Source organism: Scyliorhinus torazame, chromosome 5, assembly GCF_047496885.1.
Source record: "Scyliorhinus torazame isolate Kashiwa2021f chromosome 5, sScyTor2.1, whole genome shotgun sequence".
Lineage (NCBI taxonomy): Eukaryota > Metazoa > Chordata > Chondrichthyes > Carcharhiniformes > Scyliorhinidae > Scyliorhinus > Scyliorhinus torazame.
In genome coordinates this window covers 93,182,664-93,207,193 of record NC_092711.1, presented here as the reverse complement: position 1 = coordinate 93,207,193, position 24,530 = coordinate 93,182,664, and the positions used below count along the sequence as shown (strand labels likewise).

General features: G+C 47.8%; 1 protein-coding gene, 1 long non-coding RNA gene and 2 other non-coding genes across 4 annotated transcripts in view; 2 read left to right on the top strand and 2 right to left on the bottom strand.

Moving 5' to 3' along the window:
* Positions 1-24,530, bottom strand: part of LOC140418954 (uncharacterized) — a 150,762-nt gene that overhangs the window by 36,824 nt on the left and 89,408 nt on the right. The gene's annotated exons all lie outside the window — the stretch shown is intronic.
* On the bottom strand, positions 1,099-11,568 carry LOC140418972 (uncharacterized). Its single transcript, XR_011945451.1, has 3 exons — positions 11,082-11,568; positions 5,586-5,727; positions 1,099-1,209 (listed from the first exon to the last, which is right to left on the bottom strand). It is a non-coding gene; the product is annotated as an uncharacterized lncRNA (long non-coding RNA).
* Positions 24,091-24,163, top strand: trnav-cac (transfer RNA valine (anticodon CAC)). Its single transcript has one exon. It is a non-coding gene; the product is annotated as a tRNA-Val (tRNA).
* On the top strand, positions 24,258-24,330 carry trnar-acg (transfer RNA arginine (anticodon ACG)). Its single transcript has one exon. It is a non-coding gene; the product is annotated as a tRNA-Arg (tRNA).

The window sequence follows — 24,530 nt, the reverse complement described above, 5'->3', positions numbered from 1 at the left end:
CAGTCTGAGGATATGGGATAGATTATTTAGGACAGAGATGAGGAGAAATATATTCACCTGGAGAGTGGTGAGCCTGTGGAATTTGTTGCCACAGGAAGTAATTGAGACCAAAACATTGCATGTTTTCAAGAAGTAGTTCGATACAGCACTTGGAGTGAAGGGGATCAAAGGATATGGGTGAAAGCGGGATTAGGCTATTGAGCCTAATCAGCTCTGATCGTAATGAATGGTGGAGCAGGCTCGAAGGGCCAAATGGTCTCCTCCTGCTCCTATTCTCTATGTTGCTCTGTATCTATGCTTGTAAATGGTCCAAGAGGTATGAGGAAAAATGTTTTTATATAGCCAGTGGCAATGACCTTAAACTTGCTGCCAATGATGGAGTTTGGAAATAGACACAATAAATGATTTTTTTAAAAATTGGACAGAAACCTGAGAGAAATAAAGCTGTGAGGATACAGACATAGGAGAATAAGACTGACTGGATTGCTCCAGATAATAATACTCTTTATCAGTGTCACAAGTAGGCTTACATGAACAGCTGGTGCAGACTCGATGGGCCGAATGGCCTCCTTCCGCACTGTAAATTCTATGAACACTGCAATTAAGTTACTGTGAAAAGCCCCTAGTCTCCACACTCTGTGGCCTGTTCGGGTACACGGAGGGAGAATTTAGAATGTCCTAACAAGCACGTCTTTCGGGACTTGTGGGAGGAAACCAGAGCACCCGGAGGAAACCGACACAGACACGGGGAGAACATGCAGACTCCGCACAGACATTGACCCAAGCCGGGAATCGAACCTTCATCTCTGGCATTGTGAAGCAACAATGATAACCACTGTGCTACTGTGCCGATTAGAGAGCTGGCAATTGTGTGACCTCACCTTGTAATTTAACCCCGGGGTTTCAGATATCACTGAGGCAAATCTGTGCTACGCTCCCTCCGAGGCCATTCTATCCCTCCTCAGGTTTCTTGCCCAGAACTGAACACAGTTCTCCAGGTTTGGTCTAACCAGGGTTTGTGAATCTCGGGGCTTTTCCAGTCACACTGAGACCTGAAATCTTCCCTCACAGACAGAACAGACAAACCTTTTACCTTCCACACCCAGATGCTGCTGAAATTCAGGTTCAGATGAACCGAGTGACTCTGTCAGATCGCGATGTGACGTTTGGTTTGCGTTTCCCGTCTGTTAAACCTCCACTTCCAGTATCCTGTAAATTTACAGAAACCTCACTGTCAGTTTAGGATAGAAATTCACAACATTCTCTCCTCACCAACTTTGATTAAATGTATTCCTGGAGGTTTGATCACATGACCTGCCCCCATCCTCCAGCCATTAATCGGTCAACACATCCATCCTTGTGACACACTGCCTTCCTCGGTCAATTGGGAAGCAAAAGGATTCATTACCTCACAGGACAGTGATTGACTGTCAAACAATCAACCTTTATCCCATTTTTAATAATTGTGTCTCCGCTGAAGAGAGATGTTAAAAAAATCTTTTTTACTGCCCTAATGATTTTCCAGAGATCCAAAAATATTTTTCACTGTCCCTTTTTTAAAATTTAGAATACCCAATTTCTTATTTATAATTAAAGGACAATTTAGCGTGGCCAATTCACCTACCTGCCCAGCTTTGGATTGTAGGGGCAAAACCCACGTAAACACGGGGAGAATGCACAGACTCCACACGGACAGTAATGCAGAGCGGGATTGAACCTGGGACCTCAGCGCCGTGAGGCAGCAGTGCTAACCACTGTGCTACCGTGCCCCCCTCTCACTGTCCGAATGATTTCCCAGGTATGAATCTCACCAAGGCAGAAGGTAAAATTTGAATTGATTGAAAGTTTACTGATGACCATGAAACGATTGTCGATTGTTGCAAAGACCCACCTGGTTCACTCCTGTCCTTCAGTGAAGGAAATCTTCTATCCTTACCTGCTCTGGCCTACATGTGATTCCAGATCTACAGTCAGCTGGTTGGCTCTTAAAATGCCCAAGAAAGGCAGCACGGTGGCGCAGTGGGTTGGCCCAGCCAGTGACTTACACAAAAGAATAAAATAAAATCCCAGAGACTCCAGTCAGTCAATCCGGGAGAGTTGGCATCTGGTCCAGGCTGGCAGCGCATGCGCCCTGCGGCTCCTTGTCCTCTGTAAAGATGGCGGCCGGTAACACGCGCCTGTAGCCGCTCAGCTCTCACTCTGTTCGGTGCTGTTTAAGACGGGACCGTTAACATTTTCCTCGGGAGTTGAAGCCTCCACGGGGTATTTATGAAGCCTCCCGGCTCACTCCGCAGCTTCTGCTGCTCCCCGGTCACCACCGGCTCCAATACTGAAAGTCGCTCGATTGTTTCTTTCCTGCTCCTCGCACCATCAGTGGCAACCTGAACGGCGCATGCACCAGTCACAGACAGACTGTGCGAGGAGCTTTTGAAAGCACATTCTCAACTGCAGGTTGTTATACACGATACATATTGGTGATATAAATTATGCTTTGTGAACCGATTATGACTGGTAACATTGGTCCAAGATAACAAATGTATTAAATCAATTAATACAGCACCTAAATAGTACGGGCCCTCCATCACAGTCCTGTCCTGGGTGTGATTGACAACAGTGACGACAGTGAGATGTGAACTCATCAGGGTCCCAACAGGTTTGGGTGAACGAGCGATTTTTGTCCCCATAGACCCAACAGTTAAGTTGCCCCTCGCCAATAACAATATGCTGAAATTGGATCAAATAGTTTGAGCTTTTAAAATTTGAGTGTTAACCAGTGGGAAAACTGAGGAAATCCCTTTGCACACGTGAAGTGTGAGAGTGATCTCCCTCTGAACTGCTCCTGAACTGCACATTAGATTAATGAATAACTAACTCATATTTATTCTCATCCAGTGGAAACATCTTCCACTTGTCTCTCATGTCAAACCTTTTCATAATCTTACAGGATCAGGTCATCTTTTATTCCCTTTTCCAGAGAAAAGGTTTACACCCTGTCCAATCTTTCTTGCCGGGTATAACCTGCCAGTTCAGGCATAATTCAACTATCTTTTCCTGCATCTTCTCCAGTCCTTCTAGATCCATTTTATGATGTGGAGACTACCTAATCTGAGCAGCAAACTCAAAGTTGCCCCAAATGCCTGTATGTTGCAGTATTTTTATCGTTTACCCATTACCTGAATATAAGATGGGACAGAAGAAGCAGATCCAACAAGTCTGTACCACTGTAGAGCATCTACAAACTTGCCTATTCCCCTCACTGCTAAACCAGGTTAAAGTCCAACAGGTTTGTTTCAAATCACTAGCTTTCGGAGCACAACTCCTTCCTCAGGCGAAGGAGCAGCGCTCCGAAAGCTAGTGACATCGAAACAAACCTGTTGGACTTTAACCTGGTGTTGTAAGACTTCTTACTGTGCTCACCCCAGTCCAGCACCGGCATCTGCACATTATTACTGCTAAACAGTTGATTTTTCACTCTTAACCTGTCAGTGATGACATTAAGAATGCGTCAGAGAAAGACTGGATTTCAGCTCGGTGACACGAGGCTAGACTAAAGTTTACTTCATAGGATTGTCAAGCTAATGTCTCCATATCATAAGATGGATCTAGAAAGACTGGAGAAGAAGCAGGAAAGTGTACCAGAATGCTGCCTGAACGGGCAGGTTACACCCAGCAAGAAATAGAGGCTCGATGAGCCATATGGTCTCCCCCCCGCTCCCATTTCTTGTAAATCACTGTAAATCTTTCCATGCAGAAACAACAGATGCAACAACCACCATTTCATCTCCTGCATTCCCATATTCTTGGATTCCAAACACACTTTCCAGGTGCTACTCACTATTGTGCTCACGATTTGGTCTCCCCCACACTGAGGAGATTAAATCTGGATTGGGTGACTGTGGAACATCACCATTCAGTCAGCAAGCATAATCCTGAGCTTCTGATCATTTAATATTTTAATTCCCTGCCCCACTCCCACTCTGTCCTCAGCCTCCTGCACCATTACAATAAAGCTCAAAGGAAACTCGAGGAACATAACCTCATCCTTGATCAGGCAATTTCCAACCTTCCAGACACAACATTCATTCCAGTAATTTCAGATTATAATCATCACTCCGATATTTTTAGACAGTAGGCACTGGTAATGGTTCTGCTGTTGCCATTTATACCTCCCCTGGACCTGTCTTTTATTTCTTCACTTGTCCTATTAGTTTACTTACTTGTCTCATTGTCACCCTGTTTTGCCTTGTATTATTATCCTCTTTGTCATTTAAAAAAAATTTAAATGCCAAATTCTTTATTTTCCAATTAAGGGGCAATTTAGCATGGCCAATCCAACTTTGGGTTGTGGGGGTAAGATCCACGCGGGCAGAATGTGCAAACTCGACACGGACAGTGAGCGGGGCCGGGATCGAACCCGGATCATTGGCGCCATGAGGCAGCAGTGCTAACCACATTGACTGTCAATCACTTCTCCAGCAGACATGCTGTCTGTAAAGATTTCCTGGTTTTAATAATATTGTGGAAGGAGAAATGTTTGTCTTCTGTATGTGGGAAAATATTTCAAATATCAGTGTGACTGGAAAAGCAATGATAGCGCCCCCCCGCCCCCCCCATCCCCCTGAGTGAAGGTGTTCCAGTGAACTGACTGTGGAAAGAACTTTAACCAGTTACACAGCCTGAAAAACATCACAGCGAGAATCCGTACACGTGATCTGTGTGTGAAGAAGGCTTCAACTGATCATCCAACCTGGACACTGGCACCATAGAGAAACCATGGAAATGTGGGGACTGTGGGAAGGGATTCAATTACCCATCCCATCACGAAACGCATCAACGCAGTCACACAGGGGAGAGGCCTGCTCCGTGTGTGGAAAAGATTTCATTCAGTCACAACACCTACAGTCACACCAGCGTGCTCACTCCAATAAGAGACCTTTAGAATGTTCTGACTGTGGGAAGAGCTTGAAAAGCAGGAAGAACCTGATGCAACACCAACACACTCACACTGGAGAGAGGCCGTTCACCTGCTCCATGTGTGGGAAAGGATTCACTCAGTCAGCCACCCTGATCAGGCACCAGCAAACTCACACTGGAAAAAGGCCATTCGCCTGCTCTGTGTGTGGGATGAGATTCATTCAGTCATCCACCCTGCTGAGGGACCAGCGGGTTCACACTGGAGAGGCCATTCACCTGCTGTGTGTGGGAAGGGATTGACTCGGTTAAGCACCCTCGCTGCACATCAACGTGTTCATTGATAAATGACCTCTTGTTTTGAATATGAGAAATACAAGTGAGGTGCAGACACACCAATGCACTCACGTTGGGGAGAGGCTGGTCACCTGCTCTGTGTGTGAACAGGGTTCACTCAGTCACAGCACCTATTTTGTTTTTTAAAATTTTAAAACATAATTTTATTATTACCACAACATTAAATTCTTTATGATCACACCCAAAACTAGCTTACAATTGCCCCTTAAACAATACAACTCAATACAGTAAATACAATACCATTAATTACTATCTCTATTCCCAATTAAATAACAAAAATGGAAGAAAACATACAGCTCTCAATCTATCCGACATACCAATGGCACAGAATAATACTTGCTTTCCAAAACAGATTTGGCTCATGTTAGCATCCATGCAGACTCTGGATGAGTGTCTTCAAAAGGCTGTTTCAACTGGTTTGTTTCAGCGTCCCCCTTTCCTTCAGACAAGTCTGTACTGCTTCAAATATAATTTTATTTTATTTTTAAAAATATTTTTATTCTCCATTTTCACATTTTCCTTCAAAATTTACACCCCACCCACAAACAGTAAACGGTAACAAATACAAAATCAATCCCCTTAACAATACCAACGATCCCATCCTCCCACCACCCCAAACAACAGCCCACCTGTCAACATATGCATCCAATAAAACAAACCCTCCCACGGTGGAAACAAAAAACAAAGGAGAAAAAGAAAAAGGAGTCCGGGACCGCCCATGGTCACCATTGACCTATAGAGTCCACTCCCCCTCCCCCTCCCCTACACTCAACGCCATCCAACCCCTGAAAGAGTACCGTACATGATGCCCAAGAGTTGTACACCACCTCCCCCCCCCCACACACACACACAGTCTCCAACTCCTCCCGTCCACTGCCTCTTGTAAAACTCCTCCCGCCAACCTCAGTTCCTTCCCCCCAACTTTCCACCCCGGCTAGACCACTCGGACCCTGTTCTGCCAGGCTCCGATGGCCGCTGCCCTCCCCCACCTCACTCCCGTTCACTGGCTGGCTTAAACCGGCCAGCGTGGAGGTCCCCGCCCGGGTCCCTTTCCCCCTTGCCCGGCCCCAGGAAAGCCCAGAAATCCCCTTTTAGCACACAAACCCTGCAGACCCATCTACACCCCAAAGAGCCCTCATTTCGAGTGAAAATCCCATCACTTCCCTTGTCCAAATATATACACCATTGGCTCCTTTAGCCCATACACCCGTACGCAGTGAAACAAAAAAGAAGGAAATACAGTCATGAGGTTACATCTGCACATGGCCATTTCTCAATTTCTCAGTTCTGCCACAGTCCTTCTCCTTTGCAAACTCCTCCGGTGCTTCCGCCATTCCAAAATAAAAGTCCCTGAGCTTACACTGAGTGCTGAATTTGGTGCATTTGAGTGCTATAGTGAGAGTTTGGTGACTGAGGGAGTATAAGGGTTCATTTTTATCTAAAGTCTAGTCTTTCTTTTATTTAGTTCATTAACTTAAAAGTTGCTGTTTGGTTTAGAAGAAGGTGAATTTTCAATCAGCTTTAAACAAAGGTTCTACTTGCAGCTGGAGCTTGTTAATTAGTTAATTGGATTAGGCCAGTTTTCAGAGGCTAGATTCACAGTATAAAAGTGATCCCCCTACAGTGCAGACTTTGTTTGCACTGAGTGCTGAATTTGGTGCATTTGCGTGCTATAGTGAGAGTTTGGTGACTGAGGGAGTGCTGAATTTGGTGCATTTGAGTGCTATAGTGAGAGTTTGGTGACTGAGGGAGTGCTGAATTTGGTGCATTTGAGTGCTATAGTGAGAGTTTGGTGACTGAGGGAGTGCTGAATTTGGTGCATTTGAGTGCTATAGTGAGAGTTTGGTGACTGAGGGAGTTAGGTGAAGAGGGAGTAAGGTGCTCCTTTCATTTTGTTTCCTACCTTTCCGCAAAGAGCGAGAAGGGAGCCAGGAGTTTACAGAGAGTGCAACTGACTGGGAGCAGAGTCGGAGGGTGGAGGTCCAGGTGCTCCACAGGGCAGCTATATTCTGGAAGGTAAGAGGGATGGAGGCTAGGCCAGTTGCATGCTCCTCCTGGAGGATGTGGGTGGTGAGGGATACCACCGGTGTCCCCGCTGACTATACCTGCGGGAAGTGCACCCACCTCCAGCTCCTCAGAGACCGTGTTAGGGAACTGGAGCTGGAGCTGGATGAACTTCGGATCATCCGGGAGGCAGAGGGGGTTATAGAGAAGAGTTACAGGGAGGTAACCACACCCAAGGTACAGGACAAGAGTAGCTGGGCTACAGTCAGGGGAAAGAAAACAAACAGGCAGACAGTGCAAGGATTCCTCATGGCCGTTCTCCTTCAAAACAAGTATACCGTTTTGGATGCTGTTGGGGGGGGGAGATGACCTACCGGAGGAAGGCCCTAGTGGCCAGATCTCTGGCACTGAGCCTGGCTCTGGGGCTCAGAAGGGAAGGGGGGAGAATAGAAAAGCAATAGTAAGAGGAGATTCAATGGTTAGGGGAATAGATAGGAGATTCTGTGGTCGCGAGCGAGACTCCTGGAAGGTATGTTGCCTCCTGGGTGTCAGGACCAGGGATGTCTCGGATCGTGTCTTCAGGATCCTTAAGGGGGAGGGGGAGCAGCCAGAAGTCGTGGTGCACATTGGTACCAACGACGTAGGTAGGAAAAGGGGTGTGGAGGTAATAAACGAGTTTAGGGAATTAGGCTGGAAGTTAAAAGCCAGGACAGACAGAGTTGTCATCTCTGGTTTGTTGCCGGTGCCACGTGATAGCAAGGCTAGGAATAGGGAGAGAGTGCAGTTGAACACGTGGCTGCAAGAATGGTGTAGGAGGGAGGGCTTCAGGTATTTGGATAATTGGAGCGCATTCTGGGGAAGGTGGGACCTGTACAAGCAGGACGGGTTGCATCTGAACCAGAGGGGCACCAATATCCTGGGAGGGAGGTTTTCTAGTACTCTTCGGGAGGGTTTAAACTAATTTGGCAGGGGAATGGGAACCGGATTTGTAGTCCAGCAACTAAGGTAGCCGATATTCAGGATGCCAAAGCATGTAGTGAGGTAGTGGGGAAGGGAACACTGACAAAGGAGAGTACTTGCAGGCACGGAGATGGGTTGAAGTGTGTATACTTCAACGCAAGAAGCATCAGGAATAAGATGGGTGAACTTAAGGCATGGATCGGTACGTGGGACTACCCGGAAACTTTGATAGAAGAGGGGCAGAAATGGATGTTGGTTATAGATGTTTCAATAAGATTAGGGAGGGTGGTAAAAGAGGTGGGGGTGGCATTGTTTTAAAAAAAAAAAAAATTATTCTCCTTTTTCACATTTTCTCTCACATTTACACCCATCAACAATAAACAATAATCAGCAAGATATGTCAATCCCCATAATAACAACGATCCCATCCGCCCACCAACCCCCAAACATCAGCCCGCATGTTTACATAAACAAATGAATCAGGGATTACCCGTAGTCACCCTTAATCTACACAGCCCCCCGGTAGGCATTGAAAAATAAACACGAATCGCGGCAACACATTCATTTTAACCGCCTGTACCCGACCTGCCAGTGACAGAGGAAGGCCGTCCCACCTTGCCAGATCGGCTTTCACTCTCCCCACCAAACTAGTGATGTTGTACCTGCGAAGCCTCCCCCACTCCCGGGCAACCTGCTCCCCCAGATACCTAAAATGAGTCCCTGCTCTATGGAATGGCAGCCCCCCCACCCCTGCCCCCACCCCCGGCCGAGACACCACAAAGTACTCACTCTTGTCCAGGTTCAACTTGTACCCCGAGAAAGACCCAAATACCTGCAGTAGCTCCAATATTCCTCCTATCGACGCACTCGGCTGCGACACATACAGCAGCAAGTCGTCGGCATATAAGGACACCCTATGCTCTATCCCCCCCCCCGCACTATTCCTTTCCATGCTCCCGAACTTCTCAATGCGATGGCCAACGGCTCAATCGCAAGTGCAAACAGCAGGGGGGACATAGGACATCCCTGTCTCGTCCCACGGTGGAGAGAGAAATATCTCGAACTGATATTATTTGTGCGGACACTCGCCTTCGGTTCCTTATATAATAGCTTTACCCAGTTCACAAATCTTGGTCCAATCCCAAACCGCTCCAGAACTGCCATCAAGTCCCCCCCATTCTACCCGGTCCAACGCCTTCTCGGCGTCCAATGCCACAACTACCTCTGTGTCCTTCCCTTCCGCCGGTGCCATAACAACGTTCAAAACCCTCCTAATGTTCGAAAACAGCTGCCTCCCTTTCACGAACCCCGTCTGATCCTCCCCTATCACCTTCGGGAGGCACTCCTCCAGCCTACCCGCCAGTACCTTCGCCAACACTTTTACGTCCACATTCAGAAGTAATATGGGCCGATACGACCCACACTCCGTCGGATCCTTTTTTTAGTAACAGGGAAATCGATGCCTGCCCCAAGGTTTGTGGCAACACCCCCTTCCCTATCGCCTCCTCCAACATCCCCACCATCAGGGGTGCCAACCTATCCTTAAATTTTTTATAATATTCCACCGGAAACCCATCCGGTCCTGCCACCTTCCCCGACTGCATCCTCCCAATCGCATCCTTTATCTCCTGTTCCACTATTGCTCCTTCTAATGTAGCCCTGTCCCCCTCCCCTAGCCTCGGGTACTCCAACCCATCGAGAAATTCCTGCATCTCACGGTCTCCTCCGAGTGGCTCTGACTTGTACAACCTCTCATAAAACTCCTCAAAAACCTTGTTAATCAGCACTGGGGCCACCACCAACTTCCCTGCCCTATCCTTCACTTGAAGAATTTCCCTTGCCGCTGCCTCCCTCCGGAGCTCACCTGCTAACATACATGTTATCTCCATGTTCATAAACTGCACCCCTTGCTCATCTCAGTTGGCGCACCGCCTTCCTGGTGGACAGTCGGTCGAAGCTCGCCTGTAGTTCCTTCCTCTTTTCCAGCTTCGCCGGGTCCCCATCCTCTGCATACCTCTTGTCTACCTCCAACATCTCATCTATTACCCTCTGCCGCTCCCATCTCTCCTCCTTATCCACCCTAGCCTTAAACAAAATTACCTCACCTCTCACCATCGCCTTTAGAGCCTCCCAGCCGACTGCCTTCGACACCTCACCCGTACAATTGAAACCTACATATTCCTTAATTACCTTTTCAATTTTCTCACAGAATACTTGGTTCCCCAAAAGCCCCACATCCAGTTTCCACCCTGGTCTCTGCGCTGCCCCCTTCTCTAGCACCATATCCACCCAATGTGGAGCGTGATCTGACACTGCAATTGCAGAGTATTCCGACCCCTTGACTCCAGCCAGCAAAGCCTTCCCCACCACAAAAAAGTCGATCCGCGAATATACCTTATGGACCGCTGAGAAAAACGAATACTCCCGTTCCCTTGGGTGCAGGAACCTCCAAGGGTCCACCCCTCCCATTTCCACCATTAGCCCAGCCAGCGCCTTCGCCCCCCCGATGGGATCAGCGAGCGCGGCCGTGATCTGTCCAACCTTGGCTCCTGCACCAGGTTCCAGTCCCCCCCCCCCACAATCAGCTCATGCGTGTCTAAGTCGGGATTAGCCCCAACCACCTTCCTCGCGAATCCCACATCGTCCCAATTGGGACCGTATACACTTAACAGCGCCACTAATCTCCCCTCCAATGCCCCTGTCACAATCACATATCTACCCCCCTAATCTGCCACCACCTTCTCCATCTGGAAGCGTACCCTTTTGCTGACCAGCACCGCTACCTCTCGAGCCCTTCCATCAAATCCGGAGTGAAACACTTGGCTAACCCAGCCCTTTTTAAGTCTCACCTGGTCCTTCACCCTCAAGTGAGTCTCCTGCAGCATTGCTACATCGGCTTTCAAACTTTTAAGATGTGCAAGCACCCTTGACCTCTTGACCAGTTCCGCTCTTCACGTCTGTCCCAAGCCTTCTGCCCTCACGAACGCCTCAGCCGCCTCCGCTGTCTCAAAATAAAAGTCTTTGGCGTTATATGTTACTCTCAACTTCGCCGGGTACACCACACCAAATCGCACCCCCTTCTTGTACAAAGACGCCTTCACTCACCCAAACGCCGCTCGTCTTTTTGCCAACTCCACCGTCCAGTCCTGGTCGATCCGAACCGCAGTACCATCCCACAGCACCTCACGCTTCTGCTTCGCCCAGCTTAATACTTTCTCCTTCATGCAAAACTTATGGAAGCAGATAATTACTGCCCTTGGCGGCTCGTTCACTTTGGGCTTCGGCCTTAATGACTGATGAGCTCGGTCCAGCTCATACAGGGTGGGGTTCTCACCCTCCCCCATCAGCTCTGCCAACTTCTTAGCGAAGTATTGCGTTGGCCTTGGGCCCTCTGTCCCTTCGGGCATTCTCAAATTGTGCCGCCTTGAGCTTCCAGCTTTGCTCGGAGTCCTCTGTTAACCTCCACCACTCTCTGCAGCGCGTCCCCCATCGAGGTGACCTGGTCGCTGTGTCGTGTCACGGCCTCCTCCACCTCCTTCATCTTCTCGCCCTGCTCTCTCACCTCGGCCAATGCCTTTGCCACCTCCACCCTCATCGGGCCGAGTGCCTCCTCCAAGAATGACCTCATCACGACCACCATCTCTTTCTTCAGGATCTCCATGTGCCTCACCAAATGTTTTTCCAGCTCCACCACCATCACCTCTGTCATCTTCTCCACCGTAAGTATTGCGGTCCCACCTTACAGTTCGGCTTCCGCCATCCTGTCAACACTTTTGCTTTTGCTCGTCTTCTCCTTCGGCGGCGAACCCGCGTTTCCTCCTTTCTTTGACGCTGCTTTTCGCATCTTTTAGCGGCTTCTTGTTTTTTTATCTACTTTCCTTTCACCTCTCTCCCCCTTCACCCTCCTGCCCTTCATCAATCTGACATTCTTCTTTTTTGAGAGAGAAAAAAAAAACTTTTACCAAACTTCCATAAATCTTCTTTCTTTCTCCTCTACATTCACCTGGGACCAGGCTTCAACCTTCTTCTTCCTAGGTGGGAGCCATCCGACGTGGAGCACCCTCCCTACACGGCGCTCGGGCCTCGGGCCTGCCGCCTCGACCTCGTCGAAGCTCCGCCCCCGCTGCTTCGACCTGCCGGGCCCGGCGCCTCAGCCCCCGCCGCCCGACACCCGCGCGGGGTTCTTCGCCGACTTTTAAGCCGGCCCCGCTGGCTGCTCGTGGCGGCCCCAAAGGCCGACGATAGTCGGGGAGTGTGTGGGGTCTCGGGAATTTCCCCGAAATCGCCGCGAATCGCGGCCACTGGCGGGAGCTCTTTTTTGCGGCCGCCCTGCTCGCCCCCCCCCGCCCCCCCACCGGAAGTCTGGGTGGCATTGTTAATTAGAGATAGTATAACAGCTGCAGAAAGGCAGTTCGAGGAGTATCTGCCTCCTGAGGTAATATGGGTTGAAGTCAGAAATAGGAAAGGAGCAGTCACCTTGTTGGGAGGTTTTTATAGGCCTCCCAATAGTAGCAGAGATGTGAAGGAACAGCTTGGGAAACAGATTTTGGAAAGGTGCAGAAGTCACAGGGTAGTAGTCATGGGTGACTTCAACTTCCCAAACATTGATTGGAAACTCTTTAGATAAAATAGTTTGGATGGGGTGGTGTTTGTGCAGTGTGTCCAGGAAGCTTTTCTAACACAGTATGTAGATTGTCCGACCAGAGGGGAGGCCATATTGGATTTGGTACTTGGTAATGAACCAGGGCAAGTGATAGATTTGTTCGTGGGGGAGCATTTTGTAGAAAGTGACTTTCACTTTAGTAATGGAGAGGGATAGGTGCGTGCAACAGGGCAAGGTTTACAATTGGGGGAAGGGTAAATACGATGTTGTCAGACAAGAATTGAAGTGCATAAGTTGGGAACATAGGCTGTCAGGGAAGGACACAAGTGAAATATGGAACTTGTTCAAGGAACAGGTACTACGTGTCCTTGATATGAATGTTCCTGTCAGGCAGGGAAGAGATGGTTGAGTGAGGGAACCATGGTTGACAAGAGAGGTTGAATGTCCTGTTAAGAGGAAGAAGGAGACTTATGTAAGGCTGAGGAAACAAGGTTCAGACAGGGCGCTGGAGGGAGACAAGATAGCCAGGAGGGAACTGAAGAAAGGGATTAGGAGAGCTAAGAGAGGGCATGAACAATCCTTGGTGGGTAGGATTAAGGAAAACCCCAAGGCCTTTTACACATATGTGAGAAATATGAGAATGACTAGAGCGAGGGGAGGTCCGATCAAGGACAGTAGCGGGAAATTGTGTATTGAGTCTGAAGACATAGGAGAGGTCTTGAACGAGTACTTTTCTTCATTATTTGCAAATGAGAGGGGCCATATTGTTGGAGAGGACAGTGTGAAACAGACTGGTAAGCTCGAGGAAATACTTGTTAGGAAGGAAGATGTGTTGGGCATTTTGAAAAACTTGAGGATAGACAGGTCCCCCGGGCCTGACGGGATATATCCAAGGATTCTATGGGAAGCAAGAGATGAAATTGCAGAGCCGTTGGCAATGATTTTTTCGTCCTCACTGTCAACAGGGGTGGTACCAGAGGATTGGAGAGTGGCGAATGTCGTGCCCCTGTTCAAAAAACGGACTAGGGATAACCCTGGGAATTACAGGCCAGTTAGTCTTACTTCGGTGGTAGGCAAAGTAATGGAAAGGGTACTGAAGGATAGGATTTCTGAGCATCTGGAAAGACACTGCTTGATTAGGGTTAGTCAGCACGGATTTGTGAGGGGTAGGTCTTGCCTTACAAGTCTTATTGAATTCTTTGAGGAGGTGACCAAGCATGTGGCTGAAGGTAATACAGTGGATGTCGTGTACATGGATTTTAGTAAGGCATTTGATAAGGTTACCCATGGTAGGCTTATGCAGAAAGTAAGGAGGCATGGGATAATGGGAAATTTGGCCAGTTGGATAGCGAACTGGCTAACCGATAGAAGTCAGAGAGTGGTGGTGGATGGCAAATATTCAGCCTGGATCCCAGTTACCAGTGGCGTACCGCAGGGACCAGTTCTGGGTCCTCTGCTGTTTGTGATTTTCATTAATGACTTGGATAAGGGCGTTGAAAGGTGGGTCAGTAAATTTGCAGACGATACGAAGATTGGTGGAGTTGTGGATAGTGAGGAGTGCTGTTGTCGGATGCAAAGAGACATCGATAGGATGCAGAGCTGGGCTGAGAAGTGGGAGATGGAGTTTAACCCTGAAAAGTGTGAGGTCCATTTTGGAAGGACAAATATCAATGCGGAATACAGGGTTAACGGTAGGGTTCTTGGCAATGTGGAGGAGCAGAGAGATCTTGGGGTCTATGTTCATACATCTTTGAAAGTTGCCACTCAAGTGGATAGAGCTGTGAAGAAGGCCTATGGTGTGATAGCGTTCATTAACAGAGGGATTGAATTTAAGAGCCGTGAGGGATGATGCAGCTGTACAAAACCTTGGTAAGGCCACATTTGGAGTACTGTGTACAGTTCTGGTCACCTCATTTTACGAAGGATGTGGAAGCTTTGGAAAAGGTGCAAAGGAGATTTACCAGGATGTTGCCTGGAATGGAGAGTAGGTCTTACGAGGAAAGGTTGAGGGTGCTCGGCCCTTTCTCATTGGAATGAAAAAGGATGAGGGGCGACTTGATAGAGGTTTATAAAATGATATGGAGAATAGATAGAGTAGACAGTCAGAGACATTTTCCCCGTGTCGAACAAACCATTACAAGGGGACATAAATTTAAGGTGAATGGTGGAAGATACAAGGGGATATCAGAGGTAGGTTCTTTACCCAGAGAGTAGTGGGGGCATGAATGCACTGCCTGTGGAAGTAGTTGAGTTGGAAACATTAGGGACCTTCAAGCAGCTATTGGATAGGTACATGGATCACGGTAGAATGATATAGTGTAGATTAATTTGTTCTTAAGGGCAGCATGGTAGCATTGTGGATAGCACAATTGCTTCACAGCTCCAGGGTCCCAGGTTCGATTCTGGCTTGGGTCACTGTCTGTGCGGAGTCTGCACATCCTCCCCGTGTGTGCGTGGGTTTCCTCCGGGTGCTCCGGTTTCTTCCCACAGTCCAAAGACGTGCAGGTTAAGTGGATTGGCTATGATAAATTGCCCTTAGTGCCCAAAATTTCCCTTAGTGCTGGGTGGGGTTACTGGGTTATGGGGATGGGGTGGAGGTGTTGACCTTGGGTAGGGTGCTCTTTCCGGGGGCCGGTGCACACTCAGTGGGCCGGTTGGCCTCCTTCTGCACTGTAAATTCTATGATTATCTCTGATTAATCTAGGACAAAGGTTCAGCATAACATCGTGGGGCGAAGGGCCTGTTCTGTGCTGTATTTTTCTATGTTCTATGTAAGTCACCCTCAGCTTCGCTGGATATACAATGCCGCACTGCACCTTGCTAACGTACAGTGCCCTTGTCACCCGGATGAAGGCAGCCCGCCTCCTCGCCAGCTCCACTGTAACGTCCTGGTATACACGTACACCAGCTCCAGCCCACTGCACCACCCGCTTCTGCTGGGCCCAGCTCAGGACCTTCTCCTTCACACTGTACCTACGGAAGCACAGAGTCACTACCCTTGGTGGCTCACTCGCCTTTGGTACAGGCCTCCACGACCGATGTGCCCGATCCAGTTCATATCGGGAGGGATCCTCCCCCTCCCCCAATAGTTTCGCGAGCATCGCGGCAAAGTATTCAGTCGGCCTCGGTCCTTCAACTCCTTCGGGCAGCCCCACAATCCTCAAATTCTGTCGCCTGGATCTGTTTTCCAGGTCTTCCATTTTTCCTTGCAGATCCTTGTTAGTATCCATCACGTTCCGCATCTCCTTCCCCATCGAGGCAAGTAGATCACCATGCTGCAATAACGTCTCCTCCACCTCCTTCAGTGCCTCCCCTTGCTCTCGCACCTCCGCCACTGCGCTTGCGACCGCTATCGTCACCGGGGAAATTGCCTCCTCCACCAGCACACTCAAAACCTCTCTCATCTCCTTCCTCATTGTCTCCATGTATTTTGTAAACTGCCTTTCGAATTCCGCAGCCATCCCCTTAGTTATTTCTTCAGCAGTAAGCAATGCGGCCTCCCTTGGCGCTCCAGCCTCCATTTTCCTTGGTGACCCCGCGGTGACCGTGACCTTTCCACTCCCCGACGGACCTTCAGCTGTTTTCTTTACGGGGGTTTTTTTGCTCACCCTCGACATTTTTCTTCACTGTGACTTCACTGCCGCCTCTGTGCCTTCTCCCTGCCTTTGCCATCTCCGTGGACCCTGGGACCAGGCTTAAAACCCCGAAAATGCCGTTCCCGAACGGGAGCGCTCCATTGTGTGGCCGCCTCCCGCCCGCCATCACCGCAAACTGTCATACTTTTGGACTCCACAGCACCTATTGTGAGAGCAGTGAGTTCACATGTGGTTGCAGGGGTGGGATTCTGCTGTTCATCACTTTCACTGTTTGTTTCTGCTGATTTGGAGGTTATAGAAATTCTACATGAAGACATTCTTCACGTGCCTGCTTGAGTTTCACCCCCACAATCCAAAGATGTGCGAGTTAGGTGGATTGGTCCTTAACTGGAAAAAAAAGAATTGGGTACTAAATCTATTTTTTTGAAAATTCTAGGTGAATGTCAGCTTGGTCAGTCTTTGAGCAAATACACAGTTTATGTTCCATTTTTCTCTGATGTCATTTTTGGGGCCTTTTCTCTTTTCTAATCTGAGATTATTTCAGATCTCACAGCTTGAGTTATTCTCGTGGACAATTCTCAGCTCCCCATATCTTGCAGACTAATGATAATCATAATAATCTTTACTATTGTCACAAGTAGGCTACATTAACACTGCAATGAAGTTACTGTGAAAAGCCCTTGGTCGCCACATTCGGGTGCACAAAGGGAGCAGTACAGGAGCACACTGATGGTGTAACAGAGTCTCATAGGTGGCACAACAGCACAGTGGTTAGCACTGTAGCTTCACAGCAGCAGGGTCCCAGGTTAAATTCCTACTTGGGTCACACTCTGTGCGGAGTCTGCCCGTTCTCCCCGTGTCTGCGTGGGTTTCCTCCCACAAGTCCTGAAAGATGTGTTGTTAGGTGAATTGGACATTCTGAATTCTCCCTCTGTACCCGAACAGGCGCCAGAGTGTGGTGACTAGGGGCTTTTCACAGTAACTTCATTGCAATGTTAACGTTTTGAGTCCAATAACTCTTTGACTTTGACAAAGAGACATTGGACTCCCTACAGATGAGAATGTGCAGACCTGCTGACAGATGCTGCCAGACCTGGTGAGATTTTCCAGCATTTTCTCTTTCGTTTCAGATTCCAGCATCCACAGTAATTTGCTTTTATTCAGATTTATACTGTTGGGATGGAGTGGGGAGTGGGGGGGCGTGGGGAGTGGAACATTGTGGTTGGATAGAGGGCCAATAAAGATAGGTGAAGACTGACAAAGGTGTCTTCGATGGAAAGACAAAGGGAATGTAAATGACGGTGATCCAGGCTAAAAAGGCTGCGAATAGTGGTGCATTCCGATATTAGAATGTGTTAATGGCAGGAGAAAGGTAAGCAGTGAGCCAAAAGACAGAACAAAGGTAAGCAGTGTGTCAAAAGACAATAGGAACAGGAAGGAGATTGTTCAGGAGCTGGGGGGCTGGGAGCAATGTTAAGCGTAAACAGATCAGTGGAAGGTGATGAAGGGGGAGGAGAGAGTTCACAGTCTGAAGTTGTGGAACTGACTTAAGTCCGCAAGGCTGTAACATGTCTAATTGGAGCATGAGGTGCTGTTCCTCAGCTTTGTGCTGGGTGAATCATTGTGCTGCGGAACATTGCAGCAGGCCAAGGTCGGGCATGTGGACATGAGAGCAGGACGGTGAGTTGAAATAGCAAGCGACAGGAGGGCCTGGCTCCAGCTTGTGGATGGAGCGAAAGTGTTTTGCAAAGTGGTCACCCAACCGACATTTAGTCTCTCCGATGTAGATCAGACCGCATTGGGATAAGCAAATGCAAGAGGCCAGATTGAAGGATGTCTTATAGTAATTTGTACTCAAAAGGACAGACACAAACGATACTATAACTGAATTAGAGGAAATGCCAGAGACATAACCAGCTTTTTGAAAAATTCGGTCTTCATGATGCAGAAACCGGAAAAGCCACTCAGGGAGATGAGGAAATCCAGGCTCAGTGCGGATTTGCTGTCGCCCCTCCTTTCTTATACATGAACGGGATTTAGGCTGCAGAATGTATCATACCCAGAACAAAGAGTTATAAGGAGAGGCTGGATAGACTGGGACTTTTTTCCCTGGAGCGTAGGAGGCTTAGGGGTGATCTTATAGAGGTCTATAAAATAATGAGGGGCATAGATAAGGTAGATAGTCAACATCTTTTCCCAAAGGTAGGGGAGTCTAAAACTAGAGGGCATAGGTTTAAGGTGAGAGGGGAGAGATTCAGAAGGGCCCAGAGGGGCAATTTCTTCACTCAGAGGGTAGTGAGTGTCTGGAATGGGCTGCCAGAGGTAGTAGTAGAGGCGGGTACAATTGTGTCTTTCAAAAAGCATTTAGATGGTTACATGGGTAAGATGGGTATAGAGGGTTATGGGCCAAGTGCGGGCAACTGGGACTAGCTTAATGGTAAAAACTGGGCGGCATGGACTGGTTGGGCCGAAGGGCCTGTTTCCATGCTGTAAACTTCTATGATTCTATAAGAGGGTCAAATATAATGAACACATCATTCTTAAATCTCTTACCTATGAAGATATGATGTGGAGATGCCGGCGTTGGACTGGGGTGAGCACAGTACGAAGTCTTACAACAGGTAGTGACATCGAAATAAGCCTGTTGGACTTTAACCTGGTGTTGTAAGACTTTGTACTATGAAGATATGTGATTGTGTATAAAAACTGACTGTGGTCAATCTCACAATGAACACAAGGGAACTTGTATTACCCAGTGACTCGATTTATTTTCTGTTAGTCATGTTTGCAATTCAATGTTGTATATTTCAGTCTCGATTTCAAATCAGGACATTATTTTCAAATAATATTAAGTTTGGAGTAATGGAACATTTAAAAAAAAAAAATTTAGAGTACCCAATTCATTTTCCCAATTAAGGGGCAATTTAGCGTTGCCAATCTACCTATCCTGAACATCTTTTGGGTTGTGCGGGTGAAACTCATACAAGGACGGGGAGAATGCATAAACTCCAGACAGACAGTGATTCAGAGCCGGGATCGAACCTGTGACCTCAGCGCCGTGAGGCAGCAGTGCTAACCACTGCGCCACCGTGCTGCCCTGAGTAATGGAACATTACATGATTGAATAGCAAGTATTGCTGAACAAATGCTTTTACATTTTGAAGTGTAGACTAAGTTCTGTATATTATAGTCTTGTCAGTTGAGACATTTGCTGGGGTTCGATCCTGGCCCCGGGTCACTGTCCGTGTGGAATTTGCACCTTCTCCCCGTGTCTGCGTGGGTTTCGCTCCCACTACCCACAAATGTACAGATTAGGTGGATTGGTATTCCTAAATTAAAAAGTTGAGACATCTGTCTCATTTAGTGTGAGGAAAGTTTGCACAAACTAATTTTGAAACTGAATATTACCGGAATGTTCAGGACCCAGTGAGAAGGAAATTTTTTTTCCCCAATTTGACACAGTTCACATATTAGCATTTTGTTCATGCACAACTGAATTTAATGGGTTTACAGATGCAGATGAACATATTTAATCACCATTTCAAACATGTGCAAATGTAAGATCAAAGCAACTTACTGTGGGTGCTGGAATCTGAATCAGAAACACAAATACTGGACAATCTCAGCAGGTCTGACTGCCTCTGTGGAGAGAGATGGCAGCTGACGTTTCCTATCAGGTCTTTGTCAAAGCGGGAGAACTGGAAATGGGGTCAGACTTAGATTGTGGCGCGGGAGTGGGGGTTGGGGCGGGGCGATGGATAGAGGGCCAGCGATAGGTGGAGGATGACTAAGATGTCTTGGAAGGAAAGACAAAGGAAATGCAAAAGCCGGTGATCAAAGCTAAGAAAGGTGCTGATTGTGGCGCATTAAGAGATTAGAATGTGTTAATGGCAGAACAAAGGTAAGCAGGGAGCCAAAGGAAGTAGCAACAGGGAGCAGATTGCCCAGGTGGGGGGTGGGGGGAGGGGAATGTCCCTTATTCGAAACATTATTGACGTTACTCGTCTAAATTTGCAGATGAGTTGTATCCTTGCTATTTGTTGTTCAATAGTTAAGCGAATGCATTACCTCACACCCGCAAAGTTTCAAATGATACCCTGCAAAGTACTCTGTGATGGAGACTGGCAGGAATCGCAGTCAGAGAGTTCACACGTGTCAATTCTGAATGGTTTTCTAATGTGCTGACATTTTATGATGAAAAAATGAAAATCGCTTATTGTCACGAGTAGGCTTCAATGAAGTTACTGTGAAAAGCCCCTAGTCGCCACATTCCGGCGCCTGTTACGGGAATTGCTGTTGGCCTGCCTTGGTCTGCTTTCAAAGCCAGCGATTTAGCCCTGTGCTAAACAGCCGCAATGTCGGATTCTAATGTCGGATCAATTTCTCCGCCAATTGCCGAAGTTTTCAGTTGAATAGTACTCTGACAATAGAAGGTTATTCAGTGCAATAAAGACGCGCGGTTTACCATTCTCGGTCAGTGAGCTAAGTGCTGTTTCCTGTTTCCGTAGTGTAGTGATTATCATAGAATTTACAGTGCTGAAGGAGGCCATTCGGCCCATCGAGTCTGCACCGGCTCTTGGAAAGAGCAGCCCACACCCCCACCCTATCCCCAGATCCCAGTAACCCCACCCAACACTGAGGGGAATTTTTTTTGATTTGATTTATTATTGTCACAGTGAAAAGTCTTGTTTCTTGCATGCATTACAAACAATGCATACCGTACATAAGGAAGGAGAGACTGCAGAATATAATGTTACAGTTATAGCAAGGTGAAATGAAAAATAAAATGAAAATTGCTTATTGTCACAAGTAGGCTTCAATGAAGTGACTGTGAAAAGCCCCTAGTCGCCACATTCTGGCACCTGTTCGCGGAGGCTGGTACGGGAATTGAACCATGCAGCTGGCCTGCTTGAAAAGCCAGCGATTTCGCCAGTGTGCTAAACCAGCCCCTGGTGTAGAGAAAAGATCAATTTAGAGCAATTTAGCATGGCCAATCCACCTCACCTGCACATGTTTGGACTGTGGTAGGAAACCCACGCAGACACGAGGAGAACGTGCAGACTCCGCACAGAAAGTGACCCAAGTCTGGAGTCGAACCTGGGACCCTGGGGCTGTGAAGCAATTGTGCTAACCACTATGCTACCGTGCTGCCCTGTTTGCTTTACACACATAAAGGCCCTCGGTTTAAAACCGCGCAGAAACATTGTCAAACCCCATTCATTTCCGTGTGTGGAAAAGTTACATGATTGACATTTTCATTATTCATTTACACCCATCCGGAATTGGCCTTGAATTGAGTCACTGAGTTAATCTGCCGCATGGAACCCCGGTCCCCAGAGCTCCAGCCTGGTTCTCTGCTTTACTAGTCTAGAGACAATTGCACTATTCAACCACCAGCCACTCCCCCAGTGAATCCACTGTCCAATATTACATGAATATAATAACTTTCAAGCATGTGTCATTCGCTCTGACATGTACCTCAAAATGCATTCCGGAGAAGCAGAAGTGCTGAAAATTCCCGGTACACTGAACAGGAACAGAGATGCTCCTATTTTGACTCGGCACAAATATTAACAGTTCGTTCAATGGCGACAAATGCAGGTCAGAGGCTGGGAATCCTGCAGCGAGTAACTCACCTCCTAACCCCACAAAACCTGCCCACCATCTACAAGGCACAAGTCAGGATTGTGATGAAATACTCTCCACTTGCCTGGATGGGTGCAGGAATTCACCAACGGCATCTTAGACAGCGCCTTCCAAACCCAAGACCCCGACACCCTGAACATTTCCTTCCCAGCCACTCCCCATCCTGACCATTTTCACAGTAACTTCATTGCATTGTTATTGTAAGATTACTTGTGACAATAATTAAGATTATTATTACTTGGAAATATATCGGCGGTGCCTTCACTGTCGCTGGGAAATAATCCTGGAACTCCCTCCCTAACAGCACTGTGGGTGTACCTTCCCAATGGACTGCAGCGGTTCAGGAAGCAGCTCACCGCCACCTTCTCAATAGCGAATAGTCCTGGGCAGTAAATGCTGGAGCAGCCAGCGATGTTCACATCCCCGAATGGATAAAATGAAACAGACAGACAGCTGCCTGAATCCACCACCATGGAGTCACCTGGATTAGTGAATGGAGATAAGGGAATGTCCACTCACATAGTCAAGCTTTTCGAAAATGTCTCGATTTTCTCGAGAACGTATTGATTCCCTGAAGCGGGAGCTCAGCTTCTCAAAGCAAACCCAATGTGAATGAATCCCGCCGTCTGCGCCGCAAAGAAATGAAGAAAACATGTGGCTTGGCCAACAGAAAACCTCATCACAGGGCTCGTGCGGGATTTGATCCCGGGACGTCTCGCAATTTCGAACAATTTCGAGATCGTGACACCCAAAGCGAGAATATTACCCCTAGACCAACGAGCCCCTCGAAAATAATCCACGCAGACTATCATTGCCATCGAGAGTCGATCTGACATCTGCGGAGAAAGCGGAAAATACTGGAACAACTCAGTGAGTCAGGCGGCATTTGTCGACAGGACATCAAAGCTCGTCTTTCACCATCACCTTTCATTAAAACGGGACAGGTTAGAAATGTAGGACGTTTTAACCAAGTGGAATCCCGGAGGGAGCAAACAGAACAACAGGAAAGGGCTCTGACCGGGTGCAGGTCAGGAGAGATTAAATGAGAAAATGCCTTGGGTCCCTGGCCACAGAGCGAGGTTAGCGTCGAATCAGAGAATAATTACACCACAGAATGAGGCCATTCGGGCTGCCGTGTCTGTGCCAGCTCTCTGTCAGAACAATGGAAGAAACAAAGAAACGAAAGATGTGTCTGGAGGAGCTGTCAATGGCAGATTGATCAACAACTGTCGCCCGGACACAAAGAACAAGTGGAACCAAGATTCAAACCCAAATCTGCGATGTAAGGACACACAGAATGGGGGCAGCATTTACAGTGTGAGACTGTTGCACACACTCTGAGTGTGAAAGCTGTATTGAGCCCAGTGGAAAGATGCGCTGCTGTTCCTCGAGTGTTTGTTGAGCTTCTTTGGAACATTTCAGGAGGCCGAGGTCCGGGAGGTCAGCGTTAAGATGCAGCTCTCCAGTCAGTTCAATTCTCCACTTTGGCTCTGTGGATTAGATGGGTCACGTCCCTGTGAAGTTAACGCAGATCTGGAACAACAATTCTATCCAAACGCACTCCAGCTCAGACACTGTCTCCCTCGAGCATCATCTGTGGGGAGAGAAACGACGTAAACAGCCCGAAACCTGAGGAATCTTTTTCAGAGTGGGCCAATGTAAATCATCCCCGCCGTCAGCATCGCAAACAATTCATAATGTCAGACCTGGAGTAAAGGGCTTTTCCTGGATTTAAACACACGACCGCTCGCAAGGGCATTGATTGAAAATCCGTAAACGAGAACCATACCTCGAGACCAAAGAGCACAAATTGAAGACCGAGCTTAAGAAAAATATAACTTACGTTAAGTTCGATATAATTTCTACATCTCATGGTTTTATATGTTGAAACATCTGTTTTTTTTTTAAACAGATGTTGTCTTGTAATAAGTGACGTGGCCTCGCAGCCTCACCATGCGAATCTTCAGCAACACAGTGAGGTTGCACATTGTACACGTCCATCGGTTGCCGGCTGTTTCTGTAGTGTAGTGGTTATCACATTCGCCTCACACGCGAAAGGTCCCCGGTTCGAAACCGGGCAGTAACATCTCATAATTCTGGTTTTGTCTGTTGCAGACCATTACCTCAATCTCGGAACTGGTCTTCATCAATGAGGAATAGCAAAATGCGTGCACTCCTGTGGGCCAGTGGCGCAATGGATAACGCGTCTGACTACGAATCAGGAGATTCCAGGTTCGACTCCTGGCTGGCTCGGACTTAAAAGGGTTGGGCGTGGGCTTTAACTCAGTGGGTGGGACAGCTGATTCTTGATGCAGGGCAAAGTGAGCAGGGCAGCATCAATTCACGTATCGGCTGTGGTTATTTACGAAAGCCCTGCCTTCTCAATTTAACTTCCACTTCAAGCAAAACATAACTTTTCTTCAGGTTAGTAAAGTTCAATTCCTGATTGTTTT